This window comes from Saccoglossus kowalevskii, chromosome 4 (genome assembly GCF_978046115.1).
Source record: "Saccoglossus kowalevskii chromosome 4, keSacKowa6.1, whole genome shotgun sequence".
Classification (NCBI taxonomy): Eukaryota; Metazoa; Hemichordata; class Enteropneusta; family Harrimaniidae; genus Saccoglossus; species Saccoglossus kowalevskii.
The window spans coordinates 19664942-19677002 of record NC_140644.1 but is presented as its reverse complement, the minus strand read 5'-3'; positions in this window follow the sequence as shown (position 1 = coordinate 19677002).

Here is a 12061-nt window from a genome sequence, read left to right as displayed (position 1 = left end):
AAACATGGCACGTAGTTCAAAACAAGAATGTAAAACTAAAATAATAGTTGTATGATATCGCCTATAAGCTGCCCCTAACCAAATTGTTATGAACTGCACATTGTAATGTGACGCTCTTGTCTATGATAGAATACCCTTATTTCAAAACATTAGTTAGCTGTACGACCAAGGGTTGCACAAACCGTGTCCAGTCCACTAAGGCTTCATTCTATATCCCATAGGTTGTTTAAAAATAATTGCAATTTCTTTCTACCTACTCGTGTTTCGTTTTTATTAATATTGTTTTTGTCATTTATTTAAATATTCATAGTGCGGATTGTTAATTTATAACATTCGGGGATACCGATCAAAACAGTAATCTGTGACATATGTATACACGCACCACTAGAACCAAGTCAATATATAGTCGGACACTGACCTCGACATATTTGAACTCTAATTCTATAAAAATGTGTCCTGTAATGAAATAAAAAGACTGTAATTAAAGTAACATATTACGACAGTTTATATTCACAATAGTAACAGCTAGTCAAAATGTGTTCCTATGAGAAATCAAACTTGTTGACAAAAGAATCATTCCCATGTGAATGTTAACGTGTAATCCACACTATTCCATTTAATACGATGTTTAATTATCAGAATATCTAGTTCAGTATAACCTAAAAACGAAAAAAAACCCACATTATATCACATTATTAAGTTTTTCATGTTGGTAAAATCGTTACGTTGCGCACTACCACACGCATTTCCATAGACATTTGCTAATTAATAATGGAATCCAACATCAACTAACAGCGTACCAGTGATGCGTCGTCGTCAGATGTTAACACAATCTTCACAACTCACACTAGATCCAAGGGAATTAGTGTGAAGAATGAATCAATCATGAAATCCAAATCGCAACCCATGTGTTTTCAAACATTGAATTCAGCGAAAATATTGATCAGCTCGTTTCCAAATACTTCAACTGTACAAATTACCACGGTTGGAATTGAGTAGTACATGTTATGAGTAACTATGTAATCTGCGTGAATTATGCAAAGACCGTGTAACCGCACACAAGTACTTTCAGACCGTCTGTATTGAAGTGGTATTTAACTATATCTCACAGTGCTGCAATGATATGAAAGGAAATAACACCGAATACACGGTATAGTGAATACTATATGTTGAATGAAAGTAAACATGTACTGCGTGCGTGACTTGAAACGACGCTTGTACACAAGCTCCACGTCACGGCTCGTAAACGTTATATGAACATCACTTATTTAATAGCGAGTCAAATAAGTTGACAGCCTGCAGCTGTTATATAATAGTTGTCTGATTAAAACATGTATATAGTATCTGTTTTTGTTCGGATGAGAACATCGTGACATCGGAATAAACTTTGTTTAGGCTATATGGATGTTAAAAAGCAGATTGAATTGATCGGGAGATTCAGTTGCATACCACTTGAAAACACAATTGTGCTTATCTTATTAATGCAAGACATCAGTGCCGTTCATTTTAGAGATTTATAAATTAATTGCAGTTTTCAGTGTTTGGAAAAATATGAAATCATGACAAATTACTCATTAGTCTTTAAAAAGTCATACATGAGTTCGAGCATGAGGCGAAATTTTGTAGTGTGAACACGTTACGGAGTCTCGGCACGTGCAGAACGTTTGTAATCTTTCATGTTTGCAAAGGGATCACAGCAGGATCAGAATCCGCTACCTTCTTGAAAACCATCTGGCTGGCGCCGAAATTGTACTCTCATACTCCTTCTCATCATATACTAATAAGTGCTCGTACTTCGGCGCCCGGTCATAACGTGTGACTACGACGTAAATTCAACCATTATCTAATAAGCAATGAGTGTGTTTAGAATTTTTTTCCCGGCTTGAGTTGGTTTCAATGAGAAAAATGCGACTAAACAGTAGTATTAGGTAAAACACTTGCACATGCGCACACATTTAGTCCACTAGCCTAATCAACTTCTATTAAATGCGATTACATTCTAATCTCACGAATAACTGTTTTCTTTTTTTAACCCCAAAAAATGTGATTTTTAACATTTAGGTTCATGCATCAGAATGTAAATACTGACTAAAAAGTCTTAAGGTGTCTATTCAAAGCCATTTTGTCACCATCGTAAATTGTAAATTACCCTGCACCAATGATCTAGCTATCTTAAATATAAATCACAGAACAATACGTATATTGGAAAATATACCCTAATAATCAAACCTTTGACCGGACCTTATATTTTCCCATGCGGTACCAACTCTGAGATACATCGCCTCCAATGATGACACGATTAGTAGCACCATGATAGCTTATAGTCCAGAAACTCAATTCGCCAAACACCTAAATAATTATTTCTATCAAGAATGCTTGCTGGTCAACTGAAATAATTGCGCATGTCATACATCACTTCAAGGACACAAACTGTATATGTTAACTTACTTATTCATCAGCAAACTAACTGTCCAATTCATGCCAACGGCTACGTATGTTGTTTATATACGCATGAGATCCCAGTCAGACCTAATGAACTCCCAAGTGTAGTGTTGTGTCCGGACGCTAACTCAAGTATTCAGACAATACGCCTCTCATAGTAAGCGATCATGGAGTTATGATTGTAAAACTACTTGATAATCGGCCTCTTTTCCCTATATCGAATGAATGGATGAATGAATGAATGAATGAATGAATGAAATTATATTTCGCAAAAAATACTGAGATGTGGGCACTTGCTTATTCATGTAGGTGTGTGGTAACGGTAAGTTATGGGGCATTGAACATATTACAAAACGCCCGAGTAGTAGAGAGGAAACACCTGTAGGCACACCACCTATGGCATAGATATAGACATAGACTGCCACTAGCAGGAACTATGAATAAACACTATTCTCTCTACAAATAATTAAACTCCATAATAGAACGGTAATATTTCTACGCACACGTACGAACAATTTCTAAAAGAGAGAAAGAAAGAAATACTATCTAGAGCGTACTGCCATCATAACTGCGTTGAACAAATTACAAGTGCATTTAATGAGTTGATGTAGCCTGATAAATGTCTAGAAAGAATCCAATACAAGCACGTCTACACTATCAATTGATGTACAAATTGTCCCGCATTGATGAATTTCAATTTTACATTAACTGAACATGCATGTCTACAGTTAAATATCTTATTTCATAGGGTGCTCGTCTTCTACGTATGTGCAGGAAAAAAACACTCAACAATATAGTCGTTTTTGTTAGAACCTTTCATCTATTGTGGGTTGTTCATCATTTCGACAACACTGCAAAGACGGGGTTGTAAGCTAAAAATGATCAATAGATAATCGAGTGATTATTTCAATGAACATTCATATCTGAGACATGTTAGTACATAAATATGAGCAAAACGCTGTTTATTCAAATTGTAATATCCCAACATATCGAATAAATGCTTGTATTTCACTTACACTGAGAACGTCCACGAGCAAACCTCATCATGTGAGAAGAGGCAATTGACATTTGAAGCGGAATACAGCCGAGATGTTATTGAAAGCAAGAAAACCATATACAAAACTACTTTTTACTTATCGGCGCAATGATAGGGAGAGAATGGAGCATCATTTAGAACGCAGCAAAGTCTCGTAGGATTCTTGTATTCAACAAAATCTCGGCGTTCTTTTGCGTTTGAGATGGGTTTGAGTTTTTTTAAGTGTTTGCCCAAATGTGCTTAAACGTTTGATAGTGTTAATTGACACTCACTGTCACACGCAACGTAATATTACCGTAATTGGTATAGTACAGGTGTGATGGTTCAAATATCAAAATGGCAACAGTAACAGAAAGACTTCCCTGGCGGCGATGATAAAACACGAACACGGAGCCAACAGATGAGGTTTCAACTGGTACTGGTATTATTATACTCTGCAAACATAAAGTACAATAACGCGGTAAAACTCCACTACTCCAATAACTAGATACTTAAACTCCAATACAATTCAACGAGATCTCCGATCTGAACTCAGTGCTGAACAACTCCCCTATATATACCCACACTGTCTATAAATAGATCATTACATCAGCATACATAATGAGTCTGGCACTTACTACAAATTTCTAGAATGTTCCATTACCTTCTATTGCCTTCTACAGTGTCCTATTACCTATTCAACCAGTTCCTAAAAATCTAGAATATTCTACCCAGACACAGTACGTTTCTAGAACATTCTCAGTGACACGGAAGTGGTAAACAAGTCGTATGCGACATGCCTCCCCTCTCAAGAATATATAACATATAATATTACATGACCAGCAACGACGTCAATAATACGAATACGATAACAATTTCAAATAGAACAACAATACAATATATCAAATCGAACTGAATAAAGCTCCGAGTACATAAATTCGAAAATCACATACAGTAGAATATAATAAAATATGAAATATAGTCACAAACGAATAACATTCTACTATACTGTTCAAAAAGTTCCTCAGTCCATCAATCTACTCAGGTAGTCCGCTACCACATTGTCCCGTCCTGGAATATCCTCAACACGATAACTATATCCTTGCAGAGTCATCGCCCATCGCATCACTCGGTCATTTGCAAATTTGGCTTTATCCAGGTAAGACAATGGTTTATGATCCGTCTGTAAAATGAACTCCACACCGGCTAAATATAGGCGAAATTTATTCACGCCCCATACTATGGCTAAACATTCCCTTTCTACAGTTGAATATGTCATTTCTGCATCGGATAACTTCTTACTTGCATAAGCAACTGGATGAAGCTTTTCACCATGATTCTACATAAGTACTGCTCCAATTCTTACCTGAGACGCATCCGTCCGCAACACAAATGGTTTCTGTGGGTCTGGCAACTTCAGAATTGGTTTGCCCAATAAGTATTCCCGCAAAGTGTTATATGCTTTCTCTTGGGCCTCTCCCCATACAACTTTGTTGGGTTGTCCTTTCTTTAGTAGGTCACTCAGGGGTGCTGCAATAGTTGTGAATAAGGGGATGTGGTCTCTGTAGTAATTGACCAACCCAAAGAATGATCGGACACCTTTCTTGGTCTTTGGTCTTTGCGCTTCTCGAATTTTCTCCATGTTGTCGTGAGTTGGACTCACCCAATTGTGTCCATTTTCATGACCCAGGAATTCTACTGATGTTGCACCCAGAACACACTTGGATGGTCTAGCTGTTATGTCCGCTGCCCTCAGTCTTCGTAACAACTCAGATAATACTTGAACATGCTCATCCCAACAGCTTGAATAAACTATCAGGTCATCTATATAGCTTCCAACCCCCTCCATACCTGACAATAATTTCCTGATTCCCCGCACCAGAGTAGCTCCCGAATTCTTCATTCCAAATGGCATCTTTAAAATTCATAAGTTCCATCGGGAGTAACAAATGCTGTCTTCGGTATATCTTCTTCAGCTACTGGTATCTGCCAATAACCCTTACTTAAATCAATTTTTGACAGGAACTTACTATTATGTAGCCGCTGAAATATGTCCCCTGTTGTTACCATTGGCTCAGGGTCTGTTACAGTGACCTTATTTAATTTCCTATAGTCTACACATATGCGATTTGATCCATCCTTCTTCTTTACAATCACCACCGGTGACGCATAGGGTGATGTGGACTTCCTGATTACTCCCATTTTTAACATATCTTCAATATCTTGCCTAAGGTTCTCTCTTATTGCATATGGTAGTGAGTATGGCTTAGATCGTATTGGTGTATCATTTGTCAGGTCAATCTTATGACTGATTATCTTGGTCTTTCCTGGCAAGTCAGTAAACACCTTATCATAAGTATTGACTAAATCCACCATTTCTTTTCTCTGGTGTTCTGTCAGGTCTGTACCAATTTGCACATCTTTACCTGACTCCTTGGGTTTACAAGTTCCTAAATCCAGAAGATCATCTTCGTCTACAGCATTCTCTTCATCTGACTCGTTGCACCCTGCTGTAGCTGCGCACACAGCATTCATCAAGTCTATGGCCGTATTTGGTGAGTAACTTGTCTCACATCCATCTGGTTGAGGTGACGTCTCCCGCTCAACATACAACTTTAACATATTTACATGATACGTCTTCACTTTGTCACCTACCCTCACTCGATAATCGTTTTCACCTATTACCTGCTCCACCACATATGGACCTTTCCACTGCATCAACAGCTTGTTGTTGTCAGTTGGCAGCAAAATTAACACCTTATCTCCTTCCTTAAGTACTCGCTTCTTCGTTTTACGATCATAGTAACACTTGTATCGGTTCTGTGCCTTCTGTAATTCCGCTCTAGCAATCTCTAAAGTCTGTTCTAACCGATCTCTCAACTCAAACACATACTACATAACTATTAACTATCTCAGGAGTATCGCTCTCTTGGTCCATAACTCTTTAAGGATCTTCATTGGACCTCTAACCGTTTGACCATATAACAGCTCAAACGGGGAAAAAACATTTGACTCATGTGGTACCTCTCTATAGGCGAAGAGTAAAGCACTAATATACCGATGCCATTGCCTTGGTTGTTCATGGCACAACCACTTTAACATCTTCTTCAAAGTACCATTACAATTTTCCACCAGTCCATTACAAATGGGGTGATATGGCGTAGACGTCAGTCTCTTAATGCTGAGCAATCTTGATACTTCTTGCATGCATTCTGACACAAACTGAGTCCCCATGTCACTTAGTACTTCTTCTGGAACCCCCAATCGGCTATAAAAGTCAATCAACGCCTTGACTACAGTCTCCGTATCTATATTTTTAAGTGGAACCGCCTCTGGATACCGTGTAGCATAGTCCACCATAGTTAAGATGTATCAATGACCCCCGTCACTGGCTGGTGTAATTGGTACAACCAAATCTATAGCCACACGCTTGAATGGTATATCAATTAAAGACATCTTACCTAATGGGGCCTTCACAACTGATCCCTTTGATACAGTCTTCTGGCACACATCACACGACCTACAAAAACTGGTAACATCTTGATGTAGCCCAGGCCAATAAAAGCTAGTCACAATCCGGTCTTCTGTCTTCTTTATCCCCATGTGTCCACCAAATATTGAATCATAGGCAATCTCCATAACACGAGTCCTCAACAGTTTCGGCACAACCACTTGACGTACCGTCTTGCCTCCTGGAACTGAACGATCCCGATACACACGATATAGCAAGCCTCCATATACCTGGAACTCGGTTGTATGGTGCCCTCTCACTTCTGGTTCTCTCTTATTATAATATTTCTTCAATGATGTGTCTGCTTGCTGCATCTCGATTAATTTGTCTTTTGTCACATGTGCTCCAGTCTTTACATCACACACTTTGAGCGGCTTCACCTTACCAGATTTCTTCGCTTGCGCTCTGGTTGTTACTGCTCCACTCACATTTCACACTGGATCCGGGTCATCTGGTGGTCTTGCTCCGGGCACATTGCCAACAATTAACTCATAGATCGGGTCCTGCACACATAATGCTTCAACCATGCCTCTCAAATATGGCGTATCAATTTCCACCATGGCGACTGGAACCCTCCTTACAGTACGATCAACCATCAATATATGATCCATCTTTTTTGTATACTGGTCATCTGGTACCAAGCTCTTCTTGACTATAATGCCATTACACCCAGTGCCTCACAACATGGTCACAACTGTGTCACCAACCTTCCCTTGACCCACAGGCAAAGTCCTCCACAATGCCACTCCGTTCCATACATGCACCATTCACAACCTTTAACTGCTCCCCCGATACTAACAACAAATGGTCCTTCTCAATCATTTTAGGCACATCACTGTTAATTTGAACAGTGCAGCTAGCACTGATATTAGACTCCTCTTTAACCACTGCAGCTTCACCAGTAGTAGTGCTGGGTTTGACACTCTTTCTTTCTTGACCCCTGTGTTGTCCACTACGACAGAACTTAGCCACATGTCCCATGGCACCACACTGAAGGCACTGTTTACCTTTGTCATGATTGACATCAGTAACGCGGGATGGACATTGTGCTGCTCAATGACCAACACCCTGACATACAAAACATCGGATACTACTGCTCTGTCTCACACCAGTATCTCTAATGGCAGTCTTATTATCATTACGCCTCACCTGGTCCTTCATGGATAACTGTCGACCATGTGCCACTATTTACTGCTTTGCTATTACCGCCAACTCATCTAAATCTTTGGGTGCTCTTTCTTTGAGATAAACAAGATCTCTTGTACAGGCACCAATAAACTGCTCCTTCACCATCAAGTCGGTAACACCATCATATGTTGCTGCAGTGCCTGACAACTCAACCCATTTAGCAAAATAATTCTTAAGCCGAAAAATTAACTGGTCAGGACTCTCGGAACTTTCAGGTTTAATTTCACGGAATCGCTTCCTGTACCCATCCTCTGTGAAATCGTATCTTGTCAACAGCGCCACCTTCACACGATCATAGTCAACTGCATCAGTGTCCGACATCCTGGAATATACTTCCAGTGCTCTACCAGTTAACAGCGCACTCAATTTTGTGGCCCATCCATTTCTATGCCAACTCGCATTCGTTGCAAACCTCTCAAACCGCAATAAATAACTATCAAGTTCATCCTTACCATCAACAAATGCAGGCAACTTTGGTGACTGTGCATCACTGACCACATTTTGTTGACCGCCAAAATCAGCCTGTTGTTACCCCGGCATTGCTGCTTGCAGCTCTAATTGCCTCAACTCAAATTCTCTTTCCTTTTCGCGCTGTTCTGCTTCCATTCGCAATTTCTCTCTTTCACCTGCTTCCGCTTTTTCCTCAATCTCCATTTTCCTTACCTCTGCTTCCCTTTCCTTTTCTCGCTGTTCTGCTTCCGCTTCCAGCCGTAACTTTTACTTTCTTTCCTCAATCTCCATTTTCCTCACCTCTGCTTCTATTTCCATTTTTGCCTTTCTCTCTTCCCTTGCCGCTTGTCTGTCAGCCCGCTGAGAACTCAGTTGCTCCAAAATATCTTTCATCTCGCTGGCCATGTTGTCTTCTATATGTCTTCATTGTTCCCGGACGAGCCCCCAGATGTCACACGCAACGTAATATTACCGTAATTGGTATAGTACAGGTGTGATGGTTCAAATACCAAAATGGCAACAGTAACAGAAATACTTCCCTGGCGGCGATGATAAAACAGGAACACGGAGCCAACAGATGAGGTTACTGGTACTGGTATTATTATACTCTGCAAACATCAAGTACAATAACGCGGTAAAACTCCACTACTCCAATAACTAGATACTTAAACTCCAATACAATTCAACGAGATCTCCGATCTGAACTCAGTCCTGAACAACTCCCCTATATATACCCACACTGTCTATAAATAGACCATTACATCAGCATACATAATGAGTCTGGCACTTACTACAAATTTCTAGAATGTTCCATTACCTGCTATTGCCTTCTACAGTGTTCTATTACCTATTCAACCAGTTCCTAAAAATCTAGAATATTCTACCCAGACACAGTATGTTTCTAGAACATTCTCTGTGACACGGAAGTGGTAAACAAGTTGTATGCGACACTCACGTTTTGGCCATTAATTGATTCGACTAATGATGAGTGCACTGACTGGCACATGTGGTATTGATCAACAAACGAAACAACGCCGCTTCACTGTAAGACCATATAATAATAACATTGTCTGCAATTAAATACATAGTAATAATTCGGAACCGCAATAGAGATCGGTCACAGTCGTTTTGTTAGCAAATAGCCATTGTAGCGTATATATATATATTCTATACACTAATACAGTACTGTTTTGTGAACTGAAATCAATACATTAATCAAGAATTTCATTAAAGGTTCACCTCTATAGATACACACATAGCAAATTGACATCAAAGAGACGAAAATACATTGTATTCGTCCCCGAAGGGTGCATGGAAACTTATTTATCAAGTGTGAACAGCATTTACTGTACTCCCATTACTGACAGAAATGCATTTCATTGTTAGGCCCCCTTCTAATTTGTACTTAGCAATGATATTACCCACATCAACGTATTCTGCTTTGATAAGATGAACAAGTGTTATATTAAGATTGCCCGAAACAATCATAAGATGTTATTTGCATTATCGGAAGATAAATGCTCTACTTCTTTTAGCATATGCTCATTTGCTATGCCCATTAGTATATATGTCTTGCGGTCTTGGTTTGAACGTGCAGTGTATCAAAGCAGCGACATGATAAAACACTCATTGATTATATTATTAAGTTGGACATTGTTACCAAACATGTAAATACAGCAATGTATGCATTTTGGAAAGTTGCAATATATTGTTATATTGCATCTAGAAATCCAATAACGAACATATTGTGATCAACATCAAACAGGCGTCATTCTCTATCACCTAGATTTCAAAGGTTACAGCACATGTTTTATTGTCGCACTCACACATACAAATTGAAACTAACAAACCAACACACACACACACACACCCACACACACACAAATAAATAAAAAAAGGAAAAAAAAGAAAGAAAAATCTCCCCGTATTCTTTTCTCGTATGACGTCATCATGGTCTCATGACTCTTCGTCTAGCTGTATCCCCTCCACAGGAATACGTCCAACATATCCCTACAGCGTTAGACAAATAGAAGAATAAAATAGATGGAAGATAATACTTTTTGGTTATATCACGCATTCCTATTCCTAAATAATACAAACATTTTCATTACAAGTCTAACAGTGTTAGATACCACATACTGAAACAAATAACAATTAAAAAGCCAAACGACGAGGCGGCAATGATAATAGAGCCAGTACTGAATATTTTGGATTATTATAACTGCGGATGGCAACATTTTAAAATTTGAACATTAAATATTTTAAAAGCCAAGTTCCTATCAAAATTAGCGAATGGAGTAACACATTTCTTTGTCCCCAATAAAGCGTTAGTTATTTGGTAAGCTACACTGTTATGTGCCTGACTCCATAAACCAGAACTAGTTTTATACTATGATAGTCAATTTTGTTGCCACTCAAGAACTATTTTTGTAGGATTTTAACATTCCACCACATCTGAATACAATGTTTTTAGATTTGTCTATATTGAATTGAGTCTCCAATTATTTGCATAGTTATGCAAACTATTTAATAGTCACGGGAGGCCAATATCAATTTCACTACAAAGATCGTGGATAAATAGCCGAGTATAGCAATATAGTTCTATGGCTTCTATTGGAATCCTCACAATGACATGATAGGATGAACTCCAATAGCATTTATGAATATTGTAAAACAAAATGTAAAATTATGCTGTCCTGTTGAATATTAAAAAAGTCACATATTCAAATCGGTGTTCGAATGTATGCTTCAACGTATCAAAATAGAAAGCGCAAGGCAGAGAACAGTTAACCTTTCAAAACTTCTAAAGTAGAAGATAATATTGCACTCTATCGGAAGCTTGTTAATAGTTTTCAAAAGCACACTCCAGCCTACTCTTTGATGATAAATATTTATTCACTATATCAGATAAAATGTAACGACACAATCAGCATGTTTTTCACAAGACAATGTATTGCTTCAACCTTTAAAAATCAGCAAATAATTTGCTTATTGGGGGAAGAATAACCCACAATTATTCACCTTTTCCCTGTGGAATGGGGCAATAAATCCTGGAAGCCAATTCTTTGGGAATTGATCAAAATTTTGCATTTTGTAAAATAGCAAAGTGACTGGAATATACGAAGACAAATCTTTAAAATGATTTTAAGCTCTTTCATGGAAGTTCCCTTATCCAAAAATCAAAATCAAAATCAATAATTGAATCTCTTTGATCTACGACATTTTTTGCATCTCGTAAAACAGTACCCCGATTGAGAATAAGCTTCAGAAATAACTGAGAGAAGTAATCACAAATAATAATAGTAATAATACTTTATTATGCTGCATGTAAATAAGGCAGATATAATTTTTGGCAATCTTTTGACAGTATTGTATTACTTACACCAATATGAATTAATGTGGAATTGGTCAGTATATTTGTTCATTTGCCAGTATGAATGTTAGCAATCAATTGT